Raw genomic sequence first — 14,158 nt, 5'->3', positions numbered from 1 at the left:
ATTATCTCCTCCAGTGCCGTCCATGTTGCAGCAAATGTTGAGAATTCGTTCTTTCTGATAGCTGAGTAATATTCCATTGTATATATGGACCACAACTCCTTAATCCAGTCATCTGTTGAAGGGCATCTCGGTTCCTTCCATGCTTTGGCTATTGTGGACAATGCTGCTATGAACATTGGGGTGCATATGGCCCTTCTCTTCACTACATCTGTATCTTTGGGGTAAACACCCAGTAGTGCAATGGCTGGATCATAGGGTAGCTCAATTTTTAACTTTTTAAGGGACCTCCACACTGTTTTCCAGAGTGGCTGTACCAACTTGCATTCCCACCAACAATGTAGGAGGGATCCCCTTTCTCCACATCCTCTCCAGCAATTGTTGTTTCTTGCCTTGTCTGTTTTTGCCATTCTAACTGGCATAAGGTGGTATCTTAGTGTGGTTTTGATTTGAATTTCCCTGATGGTTAATGATTTTGAACATTTTTTTTCATGTGTCTGTTAGCCATTTGTATGTCTTCATTGGAAAAGTGTCTGTTCATATCTTCTGCCCATTTTATGATTTGTTTATTTGTTTCTCATGTATTGAGTTTAAGAAGTTCTTTGTAGATCTTGGATACCAGTCTTTTATCTGTAGTGTCATTTGCAAATATCTTCTCCCATTCCGTGGGCTGCTTCTTAGTTTTTTTGACTGTTTCCTTAGCTGTGCAGAAGCTTTTTATCTTGATGAAGTCCCACAAGTTCATTTTATCTTTTGTTTCTCTTGCCTTTGGAGATGTGTCATGAAAAAGGTTGCTTTGGCCGATGTCATAGAGGTTGCTGCCTATGTTCTCCTCTAGGAGATGAAGGTTTTTGATTATAGGACCTTCCCCCATCTACAAAACCACTCCATGTAGACATAGGGCCAATCCAGCAAGGTATTCAGAATAACTTTAGGTTTTTATTAAGCAAAATGTAAACATTATATCATATAGTCCCTGATTCAACTCTAATATGAAAGTAAGACAATTCATCCTACGGCATAAGTATGAATATACTGATTAAAGAAACAACCAAATATTAACTATAGATATCCTTGAGAAATAAAATATTTTACTGAAAGTTTCTACAGTGTAACTTTAAGGTACAATTGTAAATAATAACTAATACCAACGAGGACACGTTTCCTTAGGTATAGAAAATATTCTCGGGGAGTCTGGGTGGCTCAGTCGATGAAGCATGTGCCTTCAGCTCAGGTCATGATCTCAGGGCCCTGGGCTCAGCCCCTCACTGGGCTCCCTGCTCAGCGAGGTGTCCGCATCTCCCTCTCAGGTCATGATCTCAGGGCCCTGGGCTCAGCCCCTCACTGGGCTCCCTGCTCAGCGAGGTGTCCGCATCTCCCTCTCCCTCTGTGCCCTGCCCCCCTCTCATGCACTCTCTCTGTCTCAAGTAAATAAATAAAATCTTTAAAATATATTCTGATAGTGCCTTAAGTTCCTAAATATCATCAATTTTCTTGGGAAACACTAAAAACTCACAAAAATAAACACAACTCGATGGCTGTATATTTGGGCACAGGAGGGAAAAATGATTAAAATTATACAGAATCAAAAGGCATGGTCATGAAATACCCAATAAGACAGGGTGTGGACTACCTCTAACTGCATAATACCTATGTACATGTTTAAAATTCATTAAACATTTTTCATACTTATAATTTCTTACAGAAATCTTCATTTGTGTTAAATAGTAAAAATGCTATCCTCCCCATTTTACTATAAATTTAGAGCCATTCAGGGATTTAGAAGAAGCTGTGAGAGAAGCAGATCAAGCTGAATGAGATGTAGTCTTAAGCCCACCCATTGAGCACCCTTTTTCAACTTGGAAAAAAATGAAAAGCGGTCTAATCCAAAACCTTGCATGATAATCTGTGCCGTGCTCACACAAGTGGCTATTGATTCTCACAGTAGTCTTTCTGTGAAGCTTGTGTGGTCCTTCTGAAGAAGCCAAACTGTGAGATAATGACAATAGCACTTTTTATAAAAATCACATTTTTGATCACTATGTTTGCTGCCTCCAATTTGTGGTTTACATTTCCCATTATTAAGAAAAACTGGCTGATGTAAAATCACATACTAGACAGTACAGACTCCGCTCCCCTCTCCTCCCATTTTCCATGGAACCATTGGCCACCGCACACATTGCTGTCAAATTGTTCTGCTTCTTGTCAGCTGCACACTGGCCAGGAGAACAGGAGGCTGGTCGCGCACTAACGAGGAGGGCAGACTTGCTTTAAAGTCCATTCTGAGAAATATGGGGGCCAACTATTAGCTTATGTAAAAGTTATTTAAGGAGAAAGGGCAAGGGTAGAAGAATTACAGAACAGAATTGTTAATGTCTTTGGACTAGGATGTTGAAAGAAATGTGTTTTCAGGATGGCATCAATAGGAGTGGCATTTTCCCCTGAAACAGGAAAGGGCAGAACTGTGGGTGCACTTAGAATTGATGGCTTTAGGGGGAAAAAAGCCAAATCTATAAAATTCCTCATGGGGATTTGACTAAATAGCTCTGTTTTTCTGAAATAATTATAGGCTAATAAATGTGCTAAATTTATAGGTAAGACATTAATCTGGTTTGGCAGAAATAATAGTGTAAACTTGTAGTACATGGAAAGTTCCCACAGCAAACTGATCTCTTAATATCATTAGTTACATATGAAAAGTGCATTAAATAGAAGTTTTTCTCTATTTTAATACATTGGCTTGCATTGCATATTGCTTAACCTGAAGTTAAGGCATTATGCAAAAGAGTTGTTTTAAAATATCTTATTTTTAAAATAGAATAAAATATCTTATTAATGATTATAGAACAGTATGAAAGTGAAGATGGAGTCAAAGAGTGTACAGATGATTAAAGAAAGCATATAAATTGGGGCACCTGGGGTGGCTCAGTCAGTTAAGAGCCTGGCTCTTGGTTTTGGCTCAGGTCATGATCTCATGTGTGGGATTGAGCTTGTGTGCTCAGTGGGGAGTCTGTTTGAAGATTCTCTCTCTCTGCCCATCCCCCAACCTGAGCGCATGTGCACGCTCTCTCTCTCTCTCAAAATAAATAAATCTTTTTAAAAAAGAAAGTATATTAATTTATTAATTTTATGTATCTATTACAAGTACATATGAAGATATACAACAGAAAGACTTGCGAATACCTGAAAGGCAGTCATTTCTTGATGATGAAATTGGTAATTTTTAGTTCATCTCTATTTTGTATCTCTAGTGGGCACAATTTATTTATCAATATTACAATATATTTTTGAATCTTTTATTTTGGAAATTTTGGAAAATATTTAAAACACTGCGTAAACCAAACTGATGACTAAAGATTTATAAATTAAATAATATCCACAGTGAGAAAAGGCTTATGAGTTCATATTTGTGTACTTTTAAAATGTTTTAAAATTAAATAAGATCATGACAGAAAAAAACAAAAGCATGGGTTCCCTGCCTGATAGCAGATTAGAGGTAAAGAGGATTTAGAATAGCAGCAAATTTCTAATGTTTGGAAGGATATTTAGCGGATAAGATGTTAATGTCAAAATGGACTTCAACAAAAAACCTAAAGTAAAAAAGTCCTAAATTTTAAAAGATATTTGTCACATTGGGTCGTTTAGTAATACATTGGATGACAACTTTTAGACATAATTTAACTGAAAACCTTGAATTATATGCACTTTAAGAATCAAAAATCAGGATAGATCATATAAAATCAGCAGCCCTATTCCTCACAACAGAGTAAATGAGACAAAAGAAAACATGACATAATTAATAGTGGAATATTTGAGACCACAACCCATTGAATTGTCAGACGAGAGTAAAACCCATAGTACGTTAAGAAAGGACTTAGTATAATGACTTAAAAAAATAGTTGTAATTGAAAGATAATTTCACACACACACAAAATAAGTTCACATGCAGTTTGAGCTGGTTCAAAGGTAGTGAGTTGCCACAGTGGATTTTTCGCAGTCAGGTACAGATGAAACTTTTTGTTCTCTTTCACCTCTTCTCACTACTGCTTTGATTAGCCTTTGGGGAAAAAATAAAAGATAAAGTACAGTCTGAATTCTTGCAGATGTTGATGTATTTAAAATTAAATTAAATGTGTCTGTCCTTCCAGAAGTTATGGGACATAGCATTCTGTGCATGATTTTATGTTTTCCTAACTTCTAATATATAAACAAACACATTCAAATTTAAAACAATTGAAAAGTTGAGAAATACGGAGAACATCCCATGATTCCACCACACAAACTCTATTCCTATTTTGATGTTTTTGTTTAATGCAAATAGAAACATATATTAAATGCAAATTTTAATATAAATGTGAAGTTAAATTCACAGTTTAGTAAGTATTTCCTTATTGTTGATATGTAGGTCATAGGGGTAGACTTACAACTGAAAAATCACAAAAGTAAATCTTAATCTAGTGTGGGCAAAACCAAGAATCAGTAGGAACGTAAAATATGCCTAGAGTTGCATGAAGCTGGTTGTAGAGGCTCACCAAGTCTGTCTCCTTTCACCACCTGGCTTTACTTCTTTAGGCATGTTGGTTTCCTTCAGCTGTCAGTAAAACTCCATGAAGGCCATGGACATGATGAGCATTACATCTTCCCATGCAAGCTACCGCAGTGGAAGGAGGACTATATGCGACAGAGAGGGAAAGAACTCATATAGTTCTTGCTTAAATACCACCTGTTACTGTATCTAACGAACTGGACCAATAAGAACGATCAGTCCTGGGTGACGTGCCGTAATTGTGTGTGTGCGGAGGGTATTTCTGAAGAGTTAGAATGAATACAAAATAATAAGATTAGAAAGATAAAAAGGACTGCACTCCAAAGTAAGTGGTTTCCAAATATTTATTTGTATTTACTTACTCTTTTAATTCTGGCTTAACTTTTAAAATGTTTAGATTTTGGATTTTTTTTATAAAAAGAGCTATGTTTTGGATTTATTCCTTTGGTTTTCTATTTCTACTTTCTATGTTGAAGAACAATTAATATTGAAGAACTATTTTTCTCTCATTTGGAAGCTTGGGATCAACTACTAATAAAACTACCTGAGCTCAAGATATACTTAGTAGATCTCCGATTTTTCTTGACAATTTACCTAACACGCTTTTAAATTTTTGTTCAACTAATTTTTGAAAATTTTGCTTGACAAAGAAATCATTAATTTTGTTGGTATCTTCTGTATATTTAATTATGATTGAATATATTTGTTTCTTTTTCATATCACCTTTTCCACAATGGATTTGCTTACTTTTGTTTTTTTATTTGCCTATGGTTTGTCTTATTTTAAAAACAAATATATATTGATCTATATACTAATCTACCTCTCAAATTACAAATAATTTTGTCTATACATTTTCTATATATCTCAAATTTATTTTTTTATTTTCATACAATCGCCATCCTTAGATTTTTCTCTTTATAAAATAATGCAGTAAATAATTACTTTACATATTTTCTCCTTGCTTCTTGTTTCCTATCTTATGGATCCAAGAAGAGTTGTTCATTTTTTCCTCCGTTTAGCTTTCTACTACTTGTTAAGGTGTCATGCTGAATTCCGAACTTCTTACATCAAACTGGGAACTAAAAGTGTGAAAAGATTTTTAAACCAAAGTTTAATTTTCAAATAGGATCATTCAGGTTGTTTCTTCATTAATTAATTTTGGTCATTTGTTTTTCAAAGAATTTATTTTCACTTAAGTTGAGTTTAAAAGCATAAAATTATAATATTCTCTTATCATAGTTTTAATATTCCTAATTTAATATTCATTTATTATGAATTATGAACTTCAATATTAATTTATAATAGCGTCCCCTCCTTCATTACTGCTGTTGGTAATTTGCTTCTTCTCTCCTTTTTCTTAGTCAGGATAAATGTTTGCCAATTTTATTGATCTTTTCAAAGACTCATCTTTCAGTTTCATTCATATTTTATTACTTAATTAAAATTAATTTATTTCTGCTCTTATGATAATTATCTCATTTCTTCTGCTTACTTTGGAATAATTTATTCTTCTTATATTTGTTTCTTAAAATGAGATTATAGATTATTGACTTAAGACAATTTTTCTTTTCTAATATTAGTGTCATTTCCATAAATTTTCCTGTAAGTATATCTTTATTTAGTAGGACATCACAATTTTAATATATAGTGTTTTATTGTCAATCAATACAAAACATTTTCAATATTCTCTTTTTACTTCCTCATTAACCCATGGAATATATAGAAATGTGCTGTTTTATTTACAAATATTTGAGGATGTTTCAGATATGATTATTGCTGCCTAATTGAATTCCACTTTAGTCAGTGAACTTATTTTGTTTGATTTCAATTGTTTTAATTTGTTGAGGTTTAGTTTTTTTTAGGCCTAGAATATGACTTGCCATAGTGAACGTTTCATACCCAGAACACACATTGTTTTTAAGTGCCTATCGAACAATTACTATGGTAAATAATATATTGGACCTCATCTTGGCTGTCAATTTTAGGGTTGGGTCAATTTTATTCAGAGTTGAGCTGGGTTTGAGTTTTATTGTTGTCATGGTTACCTTCAGTTTACTATTGGCTTCAGAATCCTCTAGAATTTCTCACACTCGTGCACTTGGCCAGAAAGTTTTCCTCAAAGTTGCCTTCACTCTCAGCTTTAGGTTTTCTCTTTGTGAGTTTGCCCCATAGAAGATTTGCCTATATCCTTGTCTTTCCTTAAGCAATAGACTGCTGTTGCATGATACTTGGTGCTTGCTGTATTCTGGTGAGGGTCGGGGGGATTTTGTTGTCCCCCAGCATCAGCGTTAGGCTTGCCCCGTGTCCCTGGGTCTTAGGGGTTGAAATCTTTCTCACTCAAGGGTTGAGGATAATTTCTCAATGACCCTATTGCTTCCCAAATTTTTGGAAGTCTATAAAGTGGTTGCCCTAAGACTTCACTGATCCAGTGGATTCAGGAAAAGTAATGATTTTATAGGTTATAGATTTTATAGATTATAGATTATATAGATTATATATGGTATATATATAGGTATAGATTATAAGGACTTTTCCTTTTTTTGGGTGGTAGTTACATTATTTCCAGATTTCCACATCTTAAGCTGAAGCCAGAAGTCTATCCTTTTCTTTTAAATTAAAAAATAATGCCTCTATATATTTTCCTCTGAGTCAATGCTTGACCATATGTCATCATTTTTATGTAAAATATAATTGCAATTATTTTTAAGTAAATGAATCGTTGTGTCTTTTAAAATTTAATCTCTATTAATAGTACAAAACCTAGATATCATGTTTAATTTTCATTTCTGATGGTATGAATAAGCCCTGCTATTAATTTCCAATTTATTACTTTATAATCAGAAGTCATGATACTTACAATATCTGTTATTTGATTCAGAATATTATCATTTTTTAGTGCTCTTTTACTAATTGATGAGAATTTAGATGCCCAAAGGAATTGATTTTCAAATGGCACTGAGAAGTTAACTGATATTCAATATCAAAAATAGTGCTAAAACTAATTATCATTATTATATTCAACAGTTTAGTTGTAGAGTGAAATCATACTAAGTTTTGAGGTTTGGGGGAAACAATCATCACTTTATTCTAGAATATACATAGCTCATAGACTAATGTGACCTATATTCACAGATGTTTTATATAAATTGCACACACTGTTGATTATTATTGAAGCAGCTGTTCACTAAAGCCCTTAAGATGCTTATCCAGCTAAACCAGTGTATAATTGGACATTTTGAGATTTCCATTTTATTGCTGTGCCTTAAATTTATCTATGTTAAAATTTGCCACGCTTAATTTGATCCCCATCTCATCCTGTCAAGTTCTTTTTGGACACTAATACTGTCACCCAGAATACTATTTATTCCTTCCAGATTCATGTCATTTTCTCTTTGGAGAATGATGTTTTTATACAAGTCATTTATAAATGGTGATAAGTGTTACATAGAACCTGATCGAGAAGAAAGCCTTATGTTCTGCCACTAGAAATGTCTCTTTAAGTTGACACTTTTCTATGAATAAATATGTTTGGATATGGCCATTTACTTTATTACAAATCTAACTCTTGCCTCAACCCAAATCTACATGATTCCATCTTTTCCACACATAATACAGAAATTATCTAGTTTAATGTCATTTTGAAATTCAGCTATGTCTCATCTATTTCTGAATTCACTTAATGATTTATTCTGAAATTATGTTTGTGATTTTGTCTGTATTTGGAGAAAAATACTGTAGTAAATTTACTACAAAAAATAGCTGAATTCACCACTTCTCCCTCTAGGCATACCTTTTGCATTCTAATATTACAACTTCTTCAGTCAAGAGGTAGACTCTGTTTCCCTGACCCCTGAATTTGGGCTAAACCTGTGACTTGCTTTGGCCAATAGAGTATGATGGAAGTATCAATATGACAGATCCAGTCCTAGAGCTCAAGAACATTTGAGCACTTCCATTGTTTCATGGAAACCTTCACCATCATGACAACACGTCCAGAATAACCATTTGGAAGATGGGAGACCAAATGGAGGACAACAGAGTTGCTCAGCAGAGACCAACTAGCTGAACACAGATAAGTGAGTGATCCCAAGAAAATTTAATGAGTCTGGGCCACATTATCCACTTCCCACAGATTCATGGAAAATGGAAAATAATGAATGTTACCCAAAGGAATCTACAGATTCAATGCAATCCCTATCAAACCTCCAATTACATTTTTCATGAAAAAAAATCCTAAAATTCAAATCGAACCACAAAAGACCCCAAATAGATGAAGCAAGCTTAAGCAAAAAGAACAAAACTGGAGGTATCAGTTGCTATGGGCAATAAGGGGACAGAACAAAGTTTCATAAGGAACACAACTTGAGGAGCCGTCCGTTCTTGCACACCTGAGAAACTGGGGCAAGAGGATTGGTAAAATTGTGTAATTCTATGTAGACGACAGGTGCCACAATGATACATGTTTTTATCAGCCTATATGTCTATTGCACAGAGCTGGAATTTATACTTTAACTATTTTCTTCTGTTGGGTCAATTCATGAAGTCAGAACAGCAATAGAAATATGAATGTTTTCTAAAATACTGGTGAAAATTCAGAATGTTTTAGATGACTAAATGTGTGTTTGGGCATGGAGCTATCACTTCTATTAAACTTTGTATAATAATTAACTTACTAAAGAAATATGAGGAAGTTTTCTCTAAGCATTTAAATACTACTTTCCTATTAGCAAATAAAAAAAACCCAAAGGAAATAAACAACATTTCTTAGATATTTAAAATTGACTATAAACATTTCCTTCTAAATATGTTTATAAAATAAAGGATTTATTTCACCTTCCCTATAGTACTTCAAATGATATTTAAAACTAATAAAGCATTAACAATTATCAAATAACTCAAAACTTCTTATTATATCTACATAATTTATAAACTAGTGCCTAGAAACTCTGGAGGTTGAATCCAGCAATCTATTCCACATGTCTTCCAGGTGATTCTGATAATTCTCATATTTGAGACTCACTGGTGTATGGTGTATTCCTTCACCAGTAACACATGTGTTTTTTCTTCCTTTTGTTCACACCCAAACTTTGCCATATATTTTCAGTTTATGGGAAAATCGAGCAGAAAGTAGAGAAAGTTCCCGCATACCCTCTGAACCCTCCATGATTAGTCTTTTGAAGGTGCCAAAATATTTGGTAAAGCAGTGTTTTGGTCTGAAACAAATGCATAATCAATGTCATCGTCATCTACGTTATCATGAGAATTAGAGGTTTATAGTATATTTTTCCTTGTTATTTTGCCTTGTGGATTTTATCAAAGGCTATGGGTGGAATTCAATAGATGGTTTCTCCTATTTCTGTCCTCTAGAAGGGGAAATTGACTAAATATATGTTTGTCAAGCATTTGCCTAGTCTTTCTGTTTCTATTTATTTGAGTGTATAACTGTATTGTCTGTGGGAAAGTTTTCTTAGAACATATTTCACTTATAGCACCTAATCTTTCATTACTTCATGTAAAAAAGGGAGCACTATTAGTCAAATTTAATTGAAACATATCATGATGTTTGCTGGGCTGTACTTTTATTTTCTTCACTGTGGCTATTTTCAAAAATGTCTGATATGAGTTAGCCATGAATTAATTTAAGATGTGACAGGAACTGTATAAAATAAGGACTCCAAACTTAACTTCTGATCAAGTATATCCTTGTGTACCAAACAGAGAGCAAGGAAATAATGCAGTTATTGGTAAAGTACAAATCTGAGCTACCTGGTAAATAGAAATGGAAATCTCTTAAGTAAATGTAACTGGAGATCAAGAACTGTAGTCTATATTTGAAGAGTTCTCATTTCAAATCGAGACTGCAAAATGTCTCCTTCATGTTCGTATAAGCTTGATTTTAAGCAGTTTCAAATTTTGTACACTGTGCAAATCAACCTGGGAAATGGATACTCAGAATCCTATACTTCTCTATTCTATAAATATGTCTGCCTCTGGGCCAATAAAAGTGATTTAGCTGAAACTGAAGTTCCAAATTATTACTAAATTCAAATCTCTTTCTGGAGATGTATGTATATATCATATACAAATATATATATAATATATAAGATATGATATCCAGATATACATCCAAGAAAATGTTTGAATTTAGTCGTAAGTCTATATTCATATTTTATATACATGTATACACATCTACACATACAGTGCACAGTATATATTTATTCTTTGCAACATTTTTTGTTTAAATTAAATAAAAACAATCACAGGATTTTTTTAAATTAACATTGATTTTTATTACTTTGTAAATGTTTTTAGGTCATTATTACCTTAATTGTGTTCATGGAACACTTTGACCATATTATAATGGAGTAAGTAATAATATAGAGAATTTAGCTATTCTGCACAAAAACTGAAGATTTAAAATATAGCTTTTCAACTATATACATTCCTATTTCCTACAAAAACTACAAATTATTTTACATCTTTAATTCTTTTCATTAGATGAGGTATAAGGTTATTTTAAAATTTTTTGATGGACAAGTTTCTGCCATCGATTTTCTGTTGGCACTAATCTTCATATCTGCCCTTCTGTGCTGGTCTTTCTATCACAAGAAGATAAAACTAGAAAATTTATTTCCCAGCTCCCTTGTCAGCTGGTTTCCATTTAGGTTCTGCCAAGGGGATGAACTGGCTAGAGATCAGAGGGCAAAATGGAGATGAAAAGTAGTTTGTTTCTGGTTCTATAGGCTAGGAGGGGCTCTAGAACTTTGGTTGTCCCAACAGTGGCAGTCGGGTCCCTCCTGTGGAGGCATCTCCAGTACTATAAATGACACTCAGTCACAGCCTGGGTCAGCTCCTGCGTGTTGGCAGCTGTGGACCTCAAGAAGGTCTGAAGTTTTATCTGCTTTAGTTAAAACTCATTTTCCACATGTGCTCCTCTAGCCCTTCCAATACCTTTAAATCCAATTTTCTTTATGAGCTCTTTTCTCTGCTTGAAAAATCTAGAACCGTTTCTCTTTTCTGGGCTGAAGAAGGAGCTACATAGGAGAAAAACTTGCCTTATTCATCGGGACAACTAGGAGACAAGACTAATGGGTGTACATAGACCTCACACTGTGTCCAATGTGACATGACACAGAGAACAGCCCTTTCACTGTTAGTGTTGAGGACATAATTTAAAGCAAATCTCAGTAGTGAAGAGTTAACTAAGATTTGGCAGAACCTCATCTCTTCTTCAAAGATAACTAGGGAGACAGCAGTTTTGGGAATAAATAAGAGAGAGCCTTTTATCTCAAAATAGCTGTCTAAAAATGTGTGTGTGTGTGTGTGTGTGTGTGTGCGCTACATCCACTCTGAGTCACCTTTTAACAGGTCATCATTTTACTCTGTTAAATATGCATAAATACTCAAGCTGTAGACTTGGAGCCCAAATGTCTTGGTTTAAGCCTGGGCTTCTCTTCTGACCAACTATAGGCATTTCAGTGTTTCCCATTCTTCATCTGGAAAACGAATGCTATAATCCATACCTCTAGAGTGTGGAGCCTTTTGCAAAACCTTGCGGGATCAAATAAGATAATGTATATGAAGGTGCTTTTTAAGAAGCTAAGTTCTAGAGGTGTTTTAGATGTTATTAAAGAATATTAGGTAACAGCTGGGAATGGAATGACAGTGACTCCAGAAATTATAGCAAGGAAAATAGATCCTGAATGAAACAGTGACTCTGTTCACAGCCTCACACTATTTTTCTCTTTATGTGGAGCCGTGAAGTCAGGAATGCCTCGGGAACAGGATGAGGGATTCAAGAAACATAACAGTGGGAAAAAGCAGAAAACAGAGTCAAGAGACATGAGTTAGCACTTGCTACATGTTCACATCATCACTGTACCGACTTCTCTTCCCTGGGCATTGACTGTCATAAATGCTTATGAATTTGTGCAACAGAACCAGAAACTTAGAAATGTATTTTAGAAACTTTATTGCATACAGAATCAACTGGAAAGCTTATTAAAACATAGATTGAAGTGTACCACCATTAGATTTCTATTCACTAGCTCAGGATATCATTTAAGACTCTAATTTTTTCAAATGTTCCAGAAGGTTCTGAGGTATGGGCCTGCCCTAAAGCAGCATTTTGCAGAATCACTTTGGGATCAATTTAATTGAATTCCTTTTTTACTTTTTTAAATTCCCAATTTCTGAGCCCAATCCCGATCATTGAATCAGAGTCTCTAAGTGGTGGATCTCGGGGTCTGCAATTCAGCAAGAAACACAAGTGCTTGTTATTCATGCTTAATTTTGGCATCCAGGCCTAGTGGGCAAGGTTGGTTCAAGGGCAAGCTCTGCACCTGCTCGCTCACTCTGACACACTCTCATACACTTTGCATCTAATTTAACTGCATTCCTAAAATAAATTGTGTCTCTGTTTTAAATTAAAATTAGAGACAATGAAATTTAAGATGCAAATACCTGGCAGTTCACTGACAAGTAAATCATGACTTTAATTTTTCTAAGCTCTACTAAGCTGAATCCTGCATCCTTCTTGGCTGCCTCGGTAGCCACCTCTAAATTTGGTGTTATTCTTCCATTCCTCATGGGGCACGTTTCAATATTGATCTAATTTGACAACCTTTGTCACTTTGGGGTTTTGAACTTGTACAGTCTCCTCAACTTAGAATGCTCTCACTGACTCACTTATCTGGTTCACACCTACTTATCTTGCTAAGTTCATCTTCAACATCACCATCTCTGGGAACCATTTTCTGGTCTCTCATGTCCAGGTTATTCAGTGTCCTTTATCTAGCTTCCAGGGCCCTTCCTATCATATATGCCACACATTATTCTAAGTGTCCATTTACTTGTCTTACACTCCCACCAGATTGGGGTTGTCAAACTCTTTCTGTAAAGCACCAGATAGTATTTATTGCAGGCTTTGTGGGCCATGAGGTCTCTGTCATAGTTACTCAATTCGGTAATTGTAGTGTGAAAGCAGCAATAGACAATAAAAATGATTGTTTCAATAAAATTTTGTTTACCAAAACAGTGGGTGGGGAGATTTGCCCCATGGGTTGTAGTTTCTGACCCCTGCACCAGACTGTTAACTAAACATGTCCATTCTGATTCACCATTGTAGCCTCCGATAGAAGAACAGCCCCTGGCCAATGGTAAACATACCACACAGATTGGTTGAATTTAATCTGTATTATGTATAGAATTTAGTTCAGCTGGGAATAAACAAACAAACATTAAATACTCAGTGGTGTAAATAATACAGAAACTTATTCCTCTATCATTTTAGAGAATTCTGGTGGCAGGCAATAAAGCCGGTATGCCAGCTTCACTGTTCTCACACAGTGTCTTAAGTCACTGGTTCCCATCTGTGTGTATATGCCACTATCTTCAGCACGTGACTTCCATTCTTGAAGACTTCCACTTCATTTACGCATGGATGAAGAAAGGAGGACGTTCATTTGAGGAAACCTCCTGGAAGTCTGCTGTATGTTCACTTACATGAAATTGTCCAGAACTTCGTCATATTTAGCTACAAGAGAGAATGGGGAATGTGATTTTTTAACAAGGAGTACTATAATCACCTAAAAATTGGAGTCCAATTGCAAAGGG

Source organism: Ursus arctos, unplaced genomic scaffold, assembly GCF_023065955.2.
Source record: "Ursus arctos isolate Adak ecotype North America unplaced genomic scaffold, UrsArc2.0 scaffold_4, whole genome shotgun sequence".
NCBI lineage: Eukaryota > Metazoa > Chordata > Mammalia > Carnivora > Ursidae > Ursus > Ursus arctos.
Note: the sequence above shows the minus strand (reverse complement) of the source record.